We start from the raw sequence: 16,586 nt of genomic DNA, 5'->3' as shown, positions 1-16,586 counted from the left end.
CACTGTATACTCACGTGGGACCATGCATGCTTCACTTGTTTCTATTAAATCTTTTATCTGTTCACCTTTCTTTATCTTTCCCTCTTCTCCCACCCACACATACACACGCATACACAAAGATGACTTTTTTTATAGAGATTCCTCAATGAATCAGACAGCATAAAGGAAATAACTACCTGATATAAAATCAGAGTTACTGCCCCCTCCCCTCCTCAACGAAATCTACATCAGTTTAGTCTAAAAAAACTAAATAATTCTTTTTAAATTTTAGATATTACTCATCCAGGGTAATGCTGATCCAATACCAACTTTGTGGGTCTTTGTTTTGTAGTTTTAGAGTTTTAGTTGGACATACCAACATACACAGAATGCCTACTAGACACCAACCTCGGGTGTCTTCGGTCTCTCTGTGCAGGGGTTTACCAGGGACTCTGGTATGAGGATACTTTCAATTTTCAATTTAAAGTAAACCCTGACCAAATACTTGAATTTTAATGAAAATGAAAAATAAAACTAAATCAACAAACTGACAGGATGTCGACCAGGATAAAAATATCCCCTCAGCATGGCTAGGCACAGGGTCATTGTAGCGGAATTGGCAATAACTGAAATGGGGGGAAATAAAGAGCTTACCTCGGATGTGTCTGTTGTTGTGGTACGGGCCAAGCGGAAGAGAGTTTCAAGATGGCGTCCTTGGGTTTTTATTGGCGTTGACCCCCATACAATTCTCGCAGAATCGCGTGTGCTCTCGATACAGACATACACATGGACAATTGCTCTTTAATATTGTGAGGTTTGTGTTCGTATAGTCTCCCCCTGGCCTCACAATATTGTTGCTATGAAATGATAAAAGTAAAACCTATTTCCCTTTTTATAAATATAAAGCATGAACGGGTCCTGGATATGACCTTAAACTATACCCTTTAATTGCCATTGCTCCCAAGTCCACTCTGAACCGGAGTGGTAGTACCTGTTAGGGTCCCAACTATGGGTTAAATAGAAACCAACCTAAAAAAAACAAATATACTCTATTAAAAAATTGTTCTTCAAAATCACTGGATTCGGTATTAAATAACCTGAAAAGGGTTGATATGTCATAAAACAAAAACCAACCAACCAACTAACCAAAGCATGAACGAAGACCCCACAAGATTATTGGCAATTATTTATTAAAAAAAAATTGACACACTATATATTTATAGATTTGTTTTTCATTCATTTAAAAAATACTTAGTCACAAAATAATCATTTTTTCTCCTTGGTCTTTTGGCTAAGATAATCTGTGTGCAATCCCATGGGGCACTTATTACACGAACGCCGCAATTTTTTTTTTTTGTTGTGCGTTTCACTAAACTGTTGCCAGGTGGCGCTTCATGGTCAAAAAATTAAAACTATATTTTGTTACAGTGACAATTTTACGTTAATTCAAAAATGTTTTATTAAAATTATATTTTCTTACGCAGACTTTTCACTAATTTTTTATACAATAAATATTTTTGTATTTGGTGGGTGGGGATCTTGTTTGTTATTTATTTGCCATTATTTGACTAAGAAAAAATTGGTGTTATTGCCCCCTGACAATGGGGGCCATCCGTGTAATGCAAAAGTGCCGCCTATGGTTAATAGGACCTTTCCTGACCTTATTCTGTATCATTCGAATGAGGGTTGTTGTAAGCCGAAATACAACATGCAGTTCTTCAGAGAGTGCTGAGCTGTGTTTAAAAAGGCTGCCAAGGTCCAGCAACCATTTTCTAACTTCTAGAAAGGAATTCTATAAGTGATTAGTAAGAGAGGTTGCTGATGACCCAATCATCAAGTGGTTGGAATCGTAGGAAGAGAGGATCCTCTCCGAGTGGAGTTGGTCACCAGGTTTGAGTCATCTCAACAACTCTCAGTTTTTCTTATTCCGAAAATTGGCCCAAAATGCATTGCTCCCCAATGCTGTTCAACACAGTTCCAGAATAGCGGGTTCGCCCAGGTGACCCTGCTATGGAACTACAGCAGAAGAAACGCCTGAATACGCTTTCTTTGAATGCTGTGAACTCTGGCAGAACTGGGAGTGTGCCAGGAAGGTGATAGCACTGAGAGATAACCAAGGGGTTGAATCTTTTGCTGGTCAAGATCTGATTGTGTTCTCGAAACACCAATTAAAGGTCAAGATCAGATGTGATAGAAAGAAATTACATCCCGTGACTTTTGAAATGTGCCTGTGGGGTGGGGGAGATGGTGATGATGATGATATATTCCCGTGTATATATATTACTAGCAGTTCTGCCCGGCTTTGCTCAGGCCTTATGTACTGTTCATAACTTGCCCTTTGTGTGAATACACTTTATGTATGATTTCAAATGTTTAGACCAAAATCTGTGTGAGTAATTGCATAGAAACCGCAGAGGGCAATTTTAAAAAAAATTTGACACCAATTTTAACCCCTTAACATTTATTTTTGGGGGCTTGAATCAAATTAAAAAGCTTTATCCATGTCCTAGTAACCTACATTTAAAATTTCAAGTGTTTAGACCCAAAATTGGTGGAGGAGTTTGGTAGAATTTTCAAAGGTCAAATCGTTAAACTTTGACCCCTTGACAGCCAAATTTCTGCCCGAAAACGGATTAAAAAGATTTTCCCATATCTCAATACTTCTTATGTCAAATCTCGAGTCTGTAGACTGAAAATTGACAGAGTTATTGCGTAGGGAAATGTATACACACGCACACACAGACAGGCAGTTTCACTTTTATAGATATATAGATTGTGTGTATGTATGTATCATACCTGATTATAATGAAAGTCCTATCTTCTTCTCCTGTTTCCTTTGTCTTCCATCTCGTCTTGTTGACCTGGAACCAAAATGCATGCTCTAAAAACACAACACGTTTCTTATTTGCGAAGACAGTCTTTATTCATGGAGTTTTTCAAACTCCCTGGAAAGGTTTTCTGCATGCACAACATTTCTGATTTCTTTTTCTTTCTCTTCTTCATATTTCCGAGATGACCAGTCTCCTTCGAATCTCACTGACTGCCTTCTAACTGCTTCGGCTAAACTCTCAACTGAACTCTCCAAGCATGTGTGTTCCTCCTTTTTATATTAGGAATGAGACATGTGTGCGTGATCTCCAACCAGATGCACCTGCAGTCAACGAGTTTATGCGTTAGAGCAGTGTTGCTGAGTTTGATGAGTCTTAAACTTTTGACCCCCATCGCACTCAAAGCTATCCCACACTAATCGCGCTATTCATATCATGGCTCCATAACAAAAGTAGCGAACTTGTGTGCATGAATATGTGTTCCCTATCTGAGCACACGGTTCCTGGTCCTGTTGGACCGCAGTCCTTCTGATAAGATTTTTGCCTTAGTTGAAAGTGAATGATCAGCCATTCTCTCCCTCTGCAATAGAAAGCCTTCAAAATGCCCAATTCCCATTTACTATTTTTTCTTTTCACCCCTGGCCTCTCCCAAACTGCGTACATCTTGGAAGGACATCATTCACTCCATAATTTTTTTTTTCTTTTTTCCTCCCATTTATATCACCCCCCCCCACCACCACCACCACACTTAGAGGTTGGTCTGCTTATTTTATTTTCAGTTCAAAACAAACCAGAAAACCGTGGACGGTCTGTTATTCAGAAAAGGTTTGGAGAGCTTTACTAACCAAAGTTTTGAGTCTTTGTTTTTTTTTTTCCCCACTCCATGATTCTCACCAATGAAATAATTGTATATCGACGTTTTTTATTTATTTATTATTTTTTCAATAAAATTTTTTTTGAACAATTTGGAATATTTAAGTAGGCCAGTTTCTGGAGTAAATGTGGTATTATGGTGATTGTGTGTATAAAAAGGGGTCAAGTATGAATGTGTTCCCTATCTTAGTACACGGTTCCTGATCCTGTTAGATCCCAGCCCGTCTGACAAGTTTTGCAGGCTCTTAGTCGAAAGCGAATGATTATCCATCCTCTCCCTCACCAATAGAAAGCCTCCAAAATGCCCACTTCCCATTCAGTTTTTCTTTTCACCCCTGGCCTCCCAAACTGCGTTCATCTTGGAAGAACATCATCCACTCCATATTTTTTTTTTTTTCCTTCCATTTATATCTCCTCCCCCCACACACTTAGAGGTTGGCCTGCTTATTTTCAGTTCAAAACAAACCAGAAAACTGGGCGGTCTGTTATTCAGAAAAGGTTTGGAGGGTTTTACTAACCAAAGTTTTGATTCTTTGTTTTTCCCCCCCACCCACTGATTCTCACCAATGAAATAATTGTATATCTATGTTTTTATTTATTTACTTTTTTAATAAATTTTTTTTTGAATAATGGAGTATTGTTGCCACATCTGGGCTGGTGCATCTATCACTAGCCTCTTCCTCTAGGATAGAGTCCAAAAAAGGGTCTCCAATCTAATATATCCCACTTTGTCAACTAAGCTCCAACCCCTGTCCCATCACTGCAGTGTTGCATCTCTGTGCCTGTTTTACAAATATTTTAACGGAATGTGCTCTGATGAACTCGTTGCACTTGTTCCCCCTCAACATACATATCCCTGATAAACCCACTTAGCAACAAAATCACACCCCTTCACTGTTGAGGTCACTAAATGCCAGAAAGCTTTCTAGTCTAATACTTTCTTCCCTTGAACAGCTAGACTTTGGAATTCCCTGGCTGTACTGATATGCAGAAGTTCAAATGTAACATAAATCAACGTCTTGTTAATCTTTCTTAGGCATGGTCCCAATAAGTAGCCCATTATGGTCGAGTCGCAATATACCTTGTTTGAAGTGAAGGTGAGTTAAAAAAAAAAAAAAAGTATGGAGGTGACGGTAGCTAAGTGGTTAATGACATGGACTGACAACCTGGGTGTGCCAAGTTCGAATCCAGTCTGTTTGGACAGAAAAGTGAAAGTTTTTTTTTGTTGTTTTTATACAAAAAAGTTTATTCGATCGTTTATTACTAACATTACTATTTACTTTTGGCTAGGAGCAAAGTGTAGTATCTGTTCTGATACTAAACTTCACCTTGTCTGACCTCGATCAGTGGAGGAGAGATCCTTCTAGATTGAGGCAACTTTTATTTTTGTTCCTATCCAGAGTGCCCCTTTTTGGGAGCTGGATTTTCCCCCACATTCAAAACCGACCCCGCGGGGAGATAAGTAAATAGAAACATTATTATTTAAGCGAGATGTTTATTTAGAACCAAGTCAATTAAAAAAACATGGAACAAAAATGTCATATTCCAAAAATCTCGTAAATCGATCGAATAGTTATTTTTTGTTGTTTTTTTCAACTAAAATAATAAAAATTTACGATTTTTAGCGATTAACGTGAAATCGTTAACATTATGAGCCTGATCTTTCAAGTTTGAATTATAGTGGACTCGTCTGCTCTTGTTTTTTTTTCTTTTTTAAGAGACATTTGCTTTCTCACAAAATTTGATTTCCTTAGTTAAAAAAAAAGACCTACTGGATCAATTTACATAACTTTTTGGAATATGACATCTTCATCCCATGATGTAACGATTTACAAAAATATTTTTCTGTATTTTTATTTTGAAAATAGGTTTGATTCTAAATAAACACATTAGGCGACAACAGAAGCACTAGGTGTGTCAGAAATTTCGTGAAAAATATTGAATAATTCCACCCCGTCTTTCCAAGCATATAACTCCTCGAAAGTGTAATTCAAGCCCTAATTTTTTTTTCAATTAAAGGAGCAAGGACCAAGGTTTCATTAAAAAAATACAAAAACAACAACGTGGGTTTTTTTTTTTAAAAAAAGGTTTTAAACTTCGGACTTTACAGGTAAATTTCTAAAAAACACTACTTTTTTTTGTTTTAAATTTGAATATATTATTTATTGATCATTTATCTTCAATTTGTGATATATAACACTTTGGTGAGTATATTAATTATTTACTTTTTAATAGACATTTCAAAATGGGAGGCGTGAAATCATTCGATCCCCTGTCTTTCCAAGCTTATAACTACTTGAAAAATATAATTTAAGCCCTAATTTTTTTCAATTAAATGAGCAAGGACCAAGGTTTCATTAAAAAAAAAACAAAACAAAAGAAAAAACGTGTTTTTTAAAAAAAGGTTTTAAACTTCGAACTTTACTGGTAAATTTCTAAAAAAAACACTACTTTTATTTTTTTAAAATTTGAATATATTATTTATTGATCTTTTATCTTCAGTTTGTGATATATAACACATGAGTAAATTAATTATTTACTTTTTAATAGACACTTGAAAATGGGGGGGGGGCGTGAATTAAAAAAAAAAAGTTTGTCTAAAATATTATATTCAGTTTATTGGAAAGAGCATAAAATTTCACATGGACCCTGAAAATATCGTAAAAATTGAATCAATAGAAAAATTTTGATAGATTTTTAAATTTTAAAAATTGAAAAATACTGAACTCGTAAAATTACTGTTAAAAAAAAGATTTCTATTACTTTTAAAACAACTTTATTAGTTTGTTTTGGAAGTATAATCCATAAAGAAAATAAACAACCCACTTTCAAAAGAGAAATTACGAGTTTTTTTAAATATTTTATTCGCAGTTTCGTGTTAGAGGTGTCAAAAATTCCTACACACCTACAGAAGCACAGACAACAGTTAATGACTTGATCTTGAAGAAAGACCGACTGATCCAAGGGACACAACTCTACTTCCAACAAGATTAGTTTTGTAATTTTGGAATGCTAACTATAAGAAAAAAAAAAAGATGCGTCTGTTTTTTGTTTCAAACAGGATTTTTTTTTAACTACTTTATTTTATGTAACAAAATATTAAAAAAAAGTAAATATAATAGTTAAATTTATTAAGATGCGACAATTTATTTTCAAAGACTTAAACTTCATGATTGCTAGTACCCAGGCCTCACTTGAAGCCTCGTCGGCGGAGGAGCGCAGCTGTTTTACAGTTTGTCAACGTGCAGAGGAAGACAAATCTCGTTTACTAAAAAAATTAGCTCATTTTTTTTTATCTCATAATTTAGGACGCGATATTTTTATTCATTAAATTAAAACATTAGACAAACAAGTTTTTCTTCGTAATTGCATTAGTGACTCCTTCCACAAAATAAAACTTAAGTTTCCTTACTTCTGAATTTTTAAAACGAGGACTGATAAGTTGACTTATTTGGACTACTATTCTCATAGTTTTGCCCGACAGAAAGAATCCCAAGTTCAACAAGATGCATCCGAAGAAGGTTGGATGATACATCGGCCGAAACGTTGTGAGAATAACGCTCAAAGTGAGAACAGTAGTCGGAATAATCCAAATAATTAAAAATATTTTTTTTTCTAACATAAAATGCCAAAGGGAGATAATGCGTGTTTTAGCTATCTTCAATTACCTCCCCTGTTGGAAGTTTTTTAAAATTACATTTATACTCTTAAAAATTAAAAATCAATAAATAATAATTAAATAAATAAAAACAAAGAAAAAATATGCGCAAATAACACGAGTGTCTGAAATTCAAGCCTCGTTTTGACTTTGGGAAAAGTTAGGTCACGTAGTACTCGGTCGACGAGGTCATAGCTAATAACATCCGTGGTGACTGGTGCTGGTGCGGCGCCTGCGGTGGTGCGCCGCTGGCGCTGCGCCGGTGCGGTGGTGCGGTGCGGTCTTTAAGCCCCCTCCACCCCGCCCCAACTAAACGCTTAAAAAATGCCCCTACCCCGCCATTTTTTCTGGTCAGTATTTTTTTTTATTTACAACTTTTTGAGCGATTCTCGGGACGAAAAAGAAGGGAATATCATGGCGCTATCTTTGTAAACCCTTACCCCTAAAAAACAAAACAGTTCAAAGAATTTTGGAGCAATTATTATTATAGACAACAAACTGAAAAATGATAAATAAACAAATATATAACAAATAAATGATACCAAAGGCAAGATCAGTTACTCTTTTTCCTAACTGGATAAGTTTTTAGAGTGCTAATGCGTCTATATGTTTTTTAGAGTGCTTATGTGTCTATATGTCGTTTAGAGTGCTTATGCGTCTATGTTATCGCGTTATATTTTAAATTAGGCACCGCCAAAACTGGGGGGGGGGCAGGTCAGTACTTTTTGACGGACTGTCTTTTTAAAAATCTACCAAAAATCAGGTAATTATCCGATCAATACGAAATTTTCAGCGATTATTAAGAGAAGAATGAACTTTATAACGGTGTACTTATTTTTCATAAACGATATTTATATATATATTTTTTTTGCTTACACCCCCCCCCCCCTGTTTTGAAGTGGGAACAAATATGCTAAAATAATCATCTGAAACTGAACAAAACATGTTGTGTTGTTGTAAGGGACAGAATTATAGATTAAAAAAAAAAAAAAAATTGTTTGCATACCTTATTTTGACGTCTGAATATCAGAACTTCGATTGTGTTTAATTATCCCGCTTTTGAGTTTTGAAGTGTGAAATTCGGAATATGTTAAGTAAAATAATTAATTTAAGTTAAGCAAAACAAAAAAATTTTTTTTTTAATATTTATACGAAAAAAGCCATTTTAAAATCTTTGATAAATAAATTAACAATTTTTTTTTAGCGAGCCGAATAATGCATGACCATTATTAAATAGGGCATGCTTTGAAGAATCGATACAAAAAAAAAAAAAAAAAAAAAATCGATAAATATTGTGCCCTTTGTGTTAAAAATAGCATCATTTTTTTTTTTATCCCGTTTGAAAACGTTTGCCGCCCTTCAACTACGGTGGACCAAACGCGCTGAAAAAATTTTTTTTTTATTCTGCTTTAAATCCCCCCCCCTCATTTTGGGGAGCCTGGCCCCACACACGTACACATTAAAAACCAAACTCATACAAATGGTCACCCACCTGGTACTGGCCAGCCTCAGCTTAATAATACATTGAAATTTTCGTCACTGAAAAATAAGTTTTTTGGCCTGTTTGGTCTTCCATAGTTAGCTTTTTATCGAATACAAACGTAAACAGTGTCGATCTAGACTCTAGATCGACGCGAAGTAACTTGTTGCCTATATGAATAAGTGGAATTATTTGAAATCCAGGTACTTATATCATAATATTTTTGCATATTCTCATAGAAAATCATCCTAAATCTTAGTTAGACAACAAATAAATAAATGAATTATTTCAAAAACCTTTTTTTAAAAAATATTTATGTACGTTTTTTGTGCAAGACAAAAAATGTCAATTGTTAACTTTTTGGGAAAATTTAACATTTAAAATTTAATTAAAAATAGTAGAAAAAGTTTTAAATTATTCTGTTTTCTATATGATAAAATTCAGGGTTTTATCTTTCTGGAAAAAAAAGTTACTCAGAAATAATGGATTTTAATAAATGTAATTTCGTTTTAAAAAACAACAACTTGATTTTGCGGCCATTTTTGGCGGTGCCTATTTTAAATAGTATTTTCAAGTTAAATTCAATTTTTACGATAGTTTTGTTTATTAAATTGTTAGGTGAAAGTACAGAATAGTTTCAAAACAGCCTCCCCTCTCCATGTTAAGAATAGGTTTCTAAATAATAACGTTATTATTTCAGAGCGGTAACAGAGATGCACAAGTAACGTTTTTAGGGTTTTTACTTATTTTAAGGCGTATTTTATGCTAAAAAATAGTTCCGAGTCGTTTATTTAGAAAAAATAGGGTTAACTTTTCTGCTGCGACACTGTTGGCCAAGAACCACGTGACCTAACTTTTCCCAAACTGAAAACGAGGTTCGAATTTTAGACTATTGTGCTCTTTGCACCGAAAAATAAATCAACGAAAATGTAAATTGTGAAATTTGAAAGAAAGGAAAACTATAAAATGCATAAAAAAAAAATAAAAATAAAAACCTATATTTAGAATAACGAAATATGCACGGTGGTGGTGGGGCGAGGAAATAAAGGCTTTTTGTTATGATAACGAAATTCGAAAATTGAATTTCAAGTAAAACCAAGATAAACAAGAAAAAAAAAGAGCTAAGAACAAATATACAAAATAAAAAAAGAGTTAAAAACAAAACAAAAGCAGACAAAAAGCTAAAAACAAATAAAAAAGACAAAAAAGAAAAAAGCTAAAAACAAATAAAAAAGATAAAAAACAAAAAGCTAAAAACAAATAAAAAGATAAAAAACAAACAGCTAAAAACAAATAAAAAAGATAAAAAACAAAAAGCTAAAAAAAAATAAAGATAAAAAACAAAAAGCTAAAAACAAATGAAAAAGAAAAAAACAAAAAGCTAAAAACAAATAAAAAAGATAAAAAACAAAAAGCTAAAAACAAATAAAAAAGAGAAAAAACAAAAAGAGCTAAAAACAAATAAAAAAGGATAAAAACAAAAAGCTAAAAACAAATAAAAAAGATAAAAACAAAAAACAAATAAAAAAGATAAAAAAATAAAAAGCTAAAAACAAATAAAAAAGATAAAACCAAAAACCTAAAAACAAATAAAAATGATAAAAACAAAAAGCTAAAAACAAATAAAAAAGATAAAAACAAAAAGCTAAAAACAAATAAAAAAGATAAAAAACAAAAAGCTAAAAACAAATAAAAAAGATAAAAAAATAAAATGAGCTAAAAACAAATAAAAAAGATAAAAAACAAAAAGCTAAAAACAAATAAAAAAGATAAAAAAAATAAAATGAGCTAAAAACAAATAAAACAGATAAAAAACAAAAAGCTAAAAACAAATAAAAAAGATAAAAACAAAAAGCTAAAAACAAATAAAAACAATAAAAACAAATAAAAAAGATAAAAAACAAAAAGAGCTAAAAACAAATAAAAAAGAAAAACAAATAAAAAAGCTAAAAACAAATAAAAAAGCTAAAAACAAATAAAAAAGATAAAAAACAAAAAGCTAAAAAAAAAATAAAGATAAAAAACAAAAAGCTAAAAACAAATAAAAAAGAAAAAAACAAAAAGCTAAAAACAAATAAAAAAGATAAAAAACAAAAAGCTAAAAAAAAATAAAAAAGAGAAAAAACAAAAAGAGCTAAAAACAAATAAAAAAGGATAAAAACAAAAAGCTAAAAACAAATAAAAAAGATAAAAAAATAAAAAGCTAAAAACAAATAAAAAAGATAAAAACAAAAAGCTACAAACAAATAAAAAAGACAAAAAAGAAAAAAGCTAAAAACAAATAATAAAGATAAAAAACAAAAAGCTAAAAAGAAATCAAAAAGATAAAAAACAAAAAGCTAAAAACAAATAAAAAAGACAAAAAAGAAAAAAGCTAAAAACAAATTAAAAAGATAAAAAAAAAAGCTGAAAACAAATAAAAAAGATAAAAAACAAAAAGCTAAAAACAAATACAAAAGATAAAAAACAAAAAGCTAAAAACAAATAAAAAAGATAAAAAACAAAAAGCTAAAAACAAATACAAAAGATAAAAAACAAAAAGCTAAAAACAAATAAAAAAGATAAAAAACAAAAAGCTAAAAACAAATAAAAAAGATAAAAACAAAAAGAGCTAAAAACAAATAAAAAAGATAAAAACAAAAGCTTAAAACAAATAAAAAAGATAAAAACAAAAAGCTTAAAACAAATAAAAAAGATAAAAAACAAAAAGCTAAAAACAAATAAGAAAGATAAAAAACAAAAAGCTAAAAACAAATAAAAAAGATAAAAAAACAAAAAGCTAAAAACAAATCAAAAAGATAAAAACAAAAAGCTAAAAACAAATAAAAAAGACAAAAAAGAAAAAAGCTAAAAACAAATAAAAAAGATAAAAACAAAAAGCTAAAAACAAATAAAAAAGATAAAAAAACAAAAAGAGCTAAAAACAAAAAAAAGATGAAAAACAAAAAGCTAAAAACAAATAAAAAAACTAAAAACAAATAAAAAGCTAAAAACAAATAAAAAGCTAAAAACAAATAAAAAAGACAAAAAACAAAAAACAAATAAAAAAGATAAAAAAAAGCTAAAAACAAACAAAAAAAGATAAAAACAAAAAGCTAAAAACAAATAAAAAAGATAAAAACAAAAAGCTAAAAACAAATAAAAAAGATAAAAAACAAAAAGCTAAAAACAAATAAAAAAGATAAAAAAAATAAAATGAGCTAAAAACAAATAAAAAAGATAAAAAACAAAAAGCTAAAAACAAATCAAAAAGATAAAAAACAAAAAGCTAAAAACAAATAAAAAAGATAAAAACAAAAAGAGCTAAAAACAAATAAAAAAGATAAAAACAAAAAGCTTAAAACAAATAAAAAAGATAAAAACAAAAAGCTTAAAACAAATAAAAAAGATAAAAAACAAAAAGCTAAAAAACAAATAAAAAAGATAAAAAAATAAAAAGAGCTAAAAACAAATAAAAAAGATAAAAAACAAAAAGCTAAACACAAATAAAAAAGATAAAAAACAAAAAGCTAAAAACAAATAAAAAAGATAAAAAAACAAAAAGCTAAGAACAAATAAAAAAGACAAAAAAGAAAAAAGCTAAAAACAAATAAAAAAGATAAAAAACAAAAAGCTAAAAACAAATAAAAAAGATAAAAAACAAAAAGCTAAAAACAAATAAAAAGCTAAAAACAAATAAAAAGCTAAAAACAAATAAAAAAGACAAAAAACAAAAAACAAATAAAAAAGATCAAAACAAAAAGCTAAAAACAAATAAAAAAGATAAAAACAAAAGCTTAAAACAAATAAAAAAGATAAAAACAAAAAGCTTAAAACAAATAAAAAAGATAAAAAACAAAAAGCTAAAAACAAATAAGAAAGATAAAAAAACAAAAAGCTAAAAACAAATAAAAAAGATAAAAAAACAAAAAGCTAAAAACAAATCAAAAAGATAAAAAACAAAAAGCTAAAAACAAATAAAAAAGACAAAAAAGAAAAAAGCTAAAAACAAATAAAAAAGATAAAAAACAAAAAGCTAAAAACAAATAAAAAAGATAAAAAAACAAAAAGAGCTAAAAACAAAAAAAAAGATAAAAAACAAAAAGCTAAAAACAAATAAAAAAGATAAAAACAAAAAGAGCTAAAAACAAATAAAAAAGATAAAAAACAAAAAGCTAAAAACAAATAAAAAAGATAAAAAACAAAAAGTTAAAAACAAATAAAAAAGATAAAAACAAAAAGCTAAAAACAAATAAAAAAGATAAAAAACAAAAAGCTAAAAACAAATAAAAAAGATAAAAAACAAAAAGCTAAAAACAAATAAAAAAGACAAAAAAAATAAAAAGAGCTAAAAACAAATAAAAAAGATGAAAAAGAAAAAAGCTAAAAACAAATAAAAAAGATAAAAACAAAAAGCTAAAAACAAATAAAGAAGATAAAAACAAAAAGCTAAAAACAGATAAAAAAGATAAAAAACAAAAAGCTTAAAACAAATAAAACAGATAAAAAACAAAAAGCTAAAAACAAATAAAAAAGCTAAAAACAATAAGCTAAAAACAAATAAAAAAGACAAAAAACAAAGAGAGCTAAAAACAAATAAAAAAGATAAAAACAAAAAGAGCTAAAAACAAATAAAAAAGATAAAAACAAAAAGCTTAAAACAAATAAAAAAGATAAAAACAAAAAGCTAAAAACAAATAAAAAAGATAAAAACAAAAAGCTAAAAACAAATAAAAAAGATAAAAAACAAAAAGCTAAAAACAAATAAAAAAGACAAAAAAGAAAAAAGCTAAAAACAAATAAAAAAGATAAAAATCAAAAAGCTAAAAACAAATAAAAAAGATAAAAAAACAAAAAGAGCTAAAAACAAAAAAAAGATAAAAAACAAAAAGCTAAAAACAAATAAAAAAGCTAAAAACAAATAAAAAGCTAAAAACAAATAAAAAAGACAAAAAACAAAAAACAAATAAAAAAGATAAAAAAAAGCTAAAAACAAACAAAAAAAGATAAAAACAAAAAGCTAAAAACAAAAAAGATAAAAACAAAAAGCTAAAAACAAATAAAAAAGATAAAAAACAAAAAGCTAAAAACAAATAAAATAGATAAAAAAAATAAAATGAGCTAAAAACAAATAAAAAAGATAAAAAACAAAAAGCTAAAAACAAATAAAAAAGATAAAAAACAAAAAGCTAAAAACAAATAAAAAAGATAAAAACAAAAAGCTAAAAACAAATAAAAAAGATAAAAAACAAAAAGCTAAAAACCAATCAAAAAGATAAAAAACAAAAAGCTAAAAACAAATAAAAAAGACAAAAAAGAAAAAAGCTAAAAACAAATAAAAAAGATAAAAACAAAAAGCTAAAAACAAATAAAAAAGATAAAAACAAAAAGCTAAAAACAGATAAAAAAGATAAAAACAAAAAGCTTAAAACAAATAAAAAAGATAAAAAACAAAAAGCTAAAAACAAATAAAAAAGCTAAAAACAAAAAGCTAAAAACAAATAAAAAAGACAAAAAACAAAGAGAGCTAAAAACAAATAAAAAAGATAAAAACAAAAAGAGCTAAAAACAAATAAAGAAGATAAAAACAAAAAGCTAAAAACAAATAAAAAAGATAAAAAACAAAAAGCTAAAAACAAATAAAAAAGATAAAAACAAAAAGCTAAAAACAAATAAAAAAGATAAAAAACAAAAAGCTAAAAACAAATAAAAAAGACAAAAAACAAAGAGAGCTAAAAACAAATAAAAAAGATAAAAACAAAAAGAGCTAAAAACAAATAAAAAAGATAAAACAAAAAGCTAAAAACAAATAAAAAAGATAAAAAACAAAAAGCTAAAAACAAATAAAAAAGATAAAAAACAAAAAGCTAAAAACAAATAAAAAAGATAAAAACAAAAAGCTAAAAACAAATAAAAAAGATAAAAAACAAAAAGCTAAAAACAAATAAAAAAGATAAAAAACAAAAAGCTAAAAACAAATAAAAAAGATAAAAAACAAAAAGCTAAAAACAAATAAAAAAGATAAAAAACAAAAAGCTAAAAACAAATAAAAAAGATAAAAAACAAAAAGCTAAAAACAAATAAAAAAGATAAAAACAAAAAGCTAAAAACAAATAAAAAAGATAAAAAACAAAAAGCTAAAAACAAATAAAAAAGATAAAAAACAAAAAGCTAAAAACAAATAAAAAAGATAAAAAAAATAAAAAGAGCTAAAAACAAATAAAAAAGATAAAAAACAAAAAGCTAAAAAAAAAATAAAGATAAAAAACAAAAAGCTAAAAACAAATAAAAAATATAAAAAACAAAAAGCTAAAAACAAATAAAAAAGACAAAAAAGAAAAAAGCTAAAAACAAATAAAAAAGCTAAAAACAAAAAGCTTAAAACAAATAAAAAAGATAAAAACAAAAAGCTAAAAACAAATAAAAAAGATAAAACAAAAAAAAAGATAAAAAACAAAAAGCTAAAAACAAATAAAAAAGATAAAAACAAAAAGCTAAAAACAAATAAAGAAGATAAAAACAAAAAGCTAAAAACAAATAAAAAAGATAAAAACAAAAAGAGCTAAAAACAAATAAAAAAAATAAAAAACAAAAAGCTAAAAACAAATAAAAAAAATAAAAAACAAAAAGCTAAAAACAAATAAAGAAGATAAAAACAAAAAGCTAAAAACACATAAAAAAGATAAAAAACAAAAAGAGCTAAAAACAAATAAAAAGATAAAAACAAAAAGCTAAAAACAAATAAAAAAGATAAAAACAAAAAGCTAAAAACAAATAAAAAAGATAAGAACAAAAAGCTAAAAACTAATAAAAAAGATAAAAAACAAAAAGAGCTAAAAACAAATAAAAAAGATAAAAACAAAAAGCTAAAAACAAGTAAAAAAGACAAAAAAGAAAAAAGATAAAAACAAAAAGCTAAAAACAAGTAAAAAAGACAAAAAACAAAAAGAGCTAAAAACAAGTAAAAAAGACAAAAAACAAAAAGAGCTAAAACAAATAAAAAAGAGAAAAAACAAAAAGCTAAAAACAAATAAAAAAGATAAAAAATAAAAAGCTAAAAACAAATAAAAAAGCTAAAAACAAAAAGCTAAAAACAAGTAAAAAAGACAAAAAAGAAAAAAGATAAAAACAAAAAGCTAAAAACAAGTAAAAAAGACAAAAAACAAAAAGAGCTAAAACAAATAAAAAAGATAAAAAACAAAAAGCTAAAAACAAATAAGAAAGATAAAAAAACAAAAAGGGCTAAAAACAAATAAAAAAGATAAAAACAAAAAGCTAAAAACAAATAAAAAAGATAAAAAATAAAAAGCTAAAAACAAATAAAAAAGATAAATACAAATAGCTAAAAGCAAATAAAAAAGATAAAAAAGACTAAAAATAGAAAAAACAAAGCAAAAATGACCAAAAAGCTGTAAACAAATAAAGATAAAACGACTAGAAAGAGCTATAAAGAAAACAAAAATGATAAAATAGACAAAAATTTCTAAACAAAAAAGAAATAATATCCGAGTGATGTTCAGAGGGCGATATAATTGTTTACATATATATCAACAAGTCAGATGGACAAAAGAGAGAATGCGCAGGCATTTCTAGGAGAAGAGATGCGCAGAGAGGAACACAGTCAAGGCAGAGTTGGCTCTTGACTTGGCACATTTCTTCAGATACCCAGAGACCGACACTCCACAAGGTTACAAGCTGATGCCTTCGGCCATATTCTTAGCATCATAACACATCGCTTCCTTCAGGACTCTGAAAGAATTATAAGAACTGTACTGATTTTTTTGTTAAT

The sequence above is a fragment of the Euprymna scolopes genome, chromosome 40 (genome assembly GCF_053919585.1).
Source record: "Euprymna scolopes isolate OS-2025 chromosome 40, ASM5391958v1, whole genome shotgun sequence".
Taxonomy (NCBI): Eukaryota; Metazoa; Mollusca; class Cephalopoda; order Sepiida; family Sepiolidae; genus Euprymna; species Euprymna scolopes.
Note: the sequence above shows the minus strand (reverse complement) of the source record.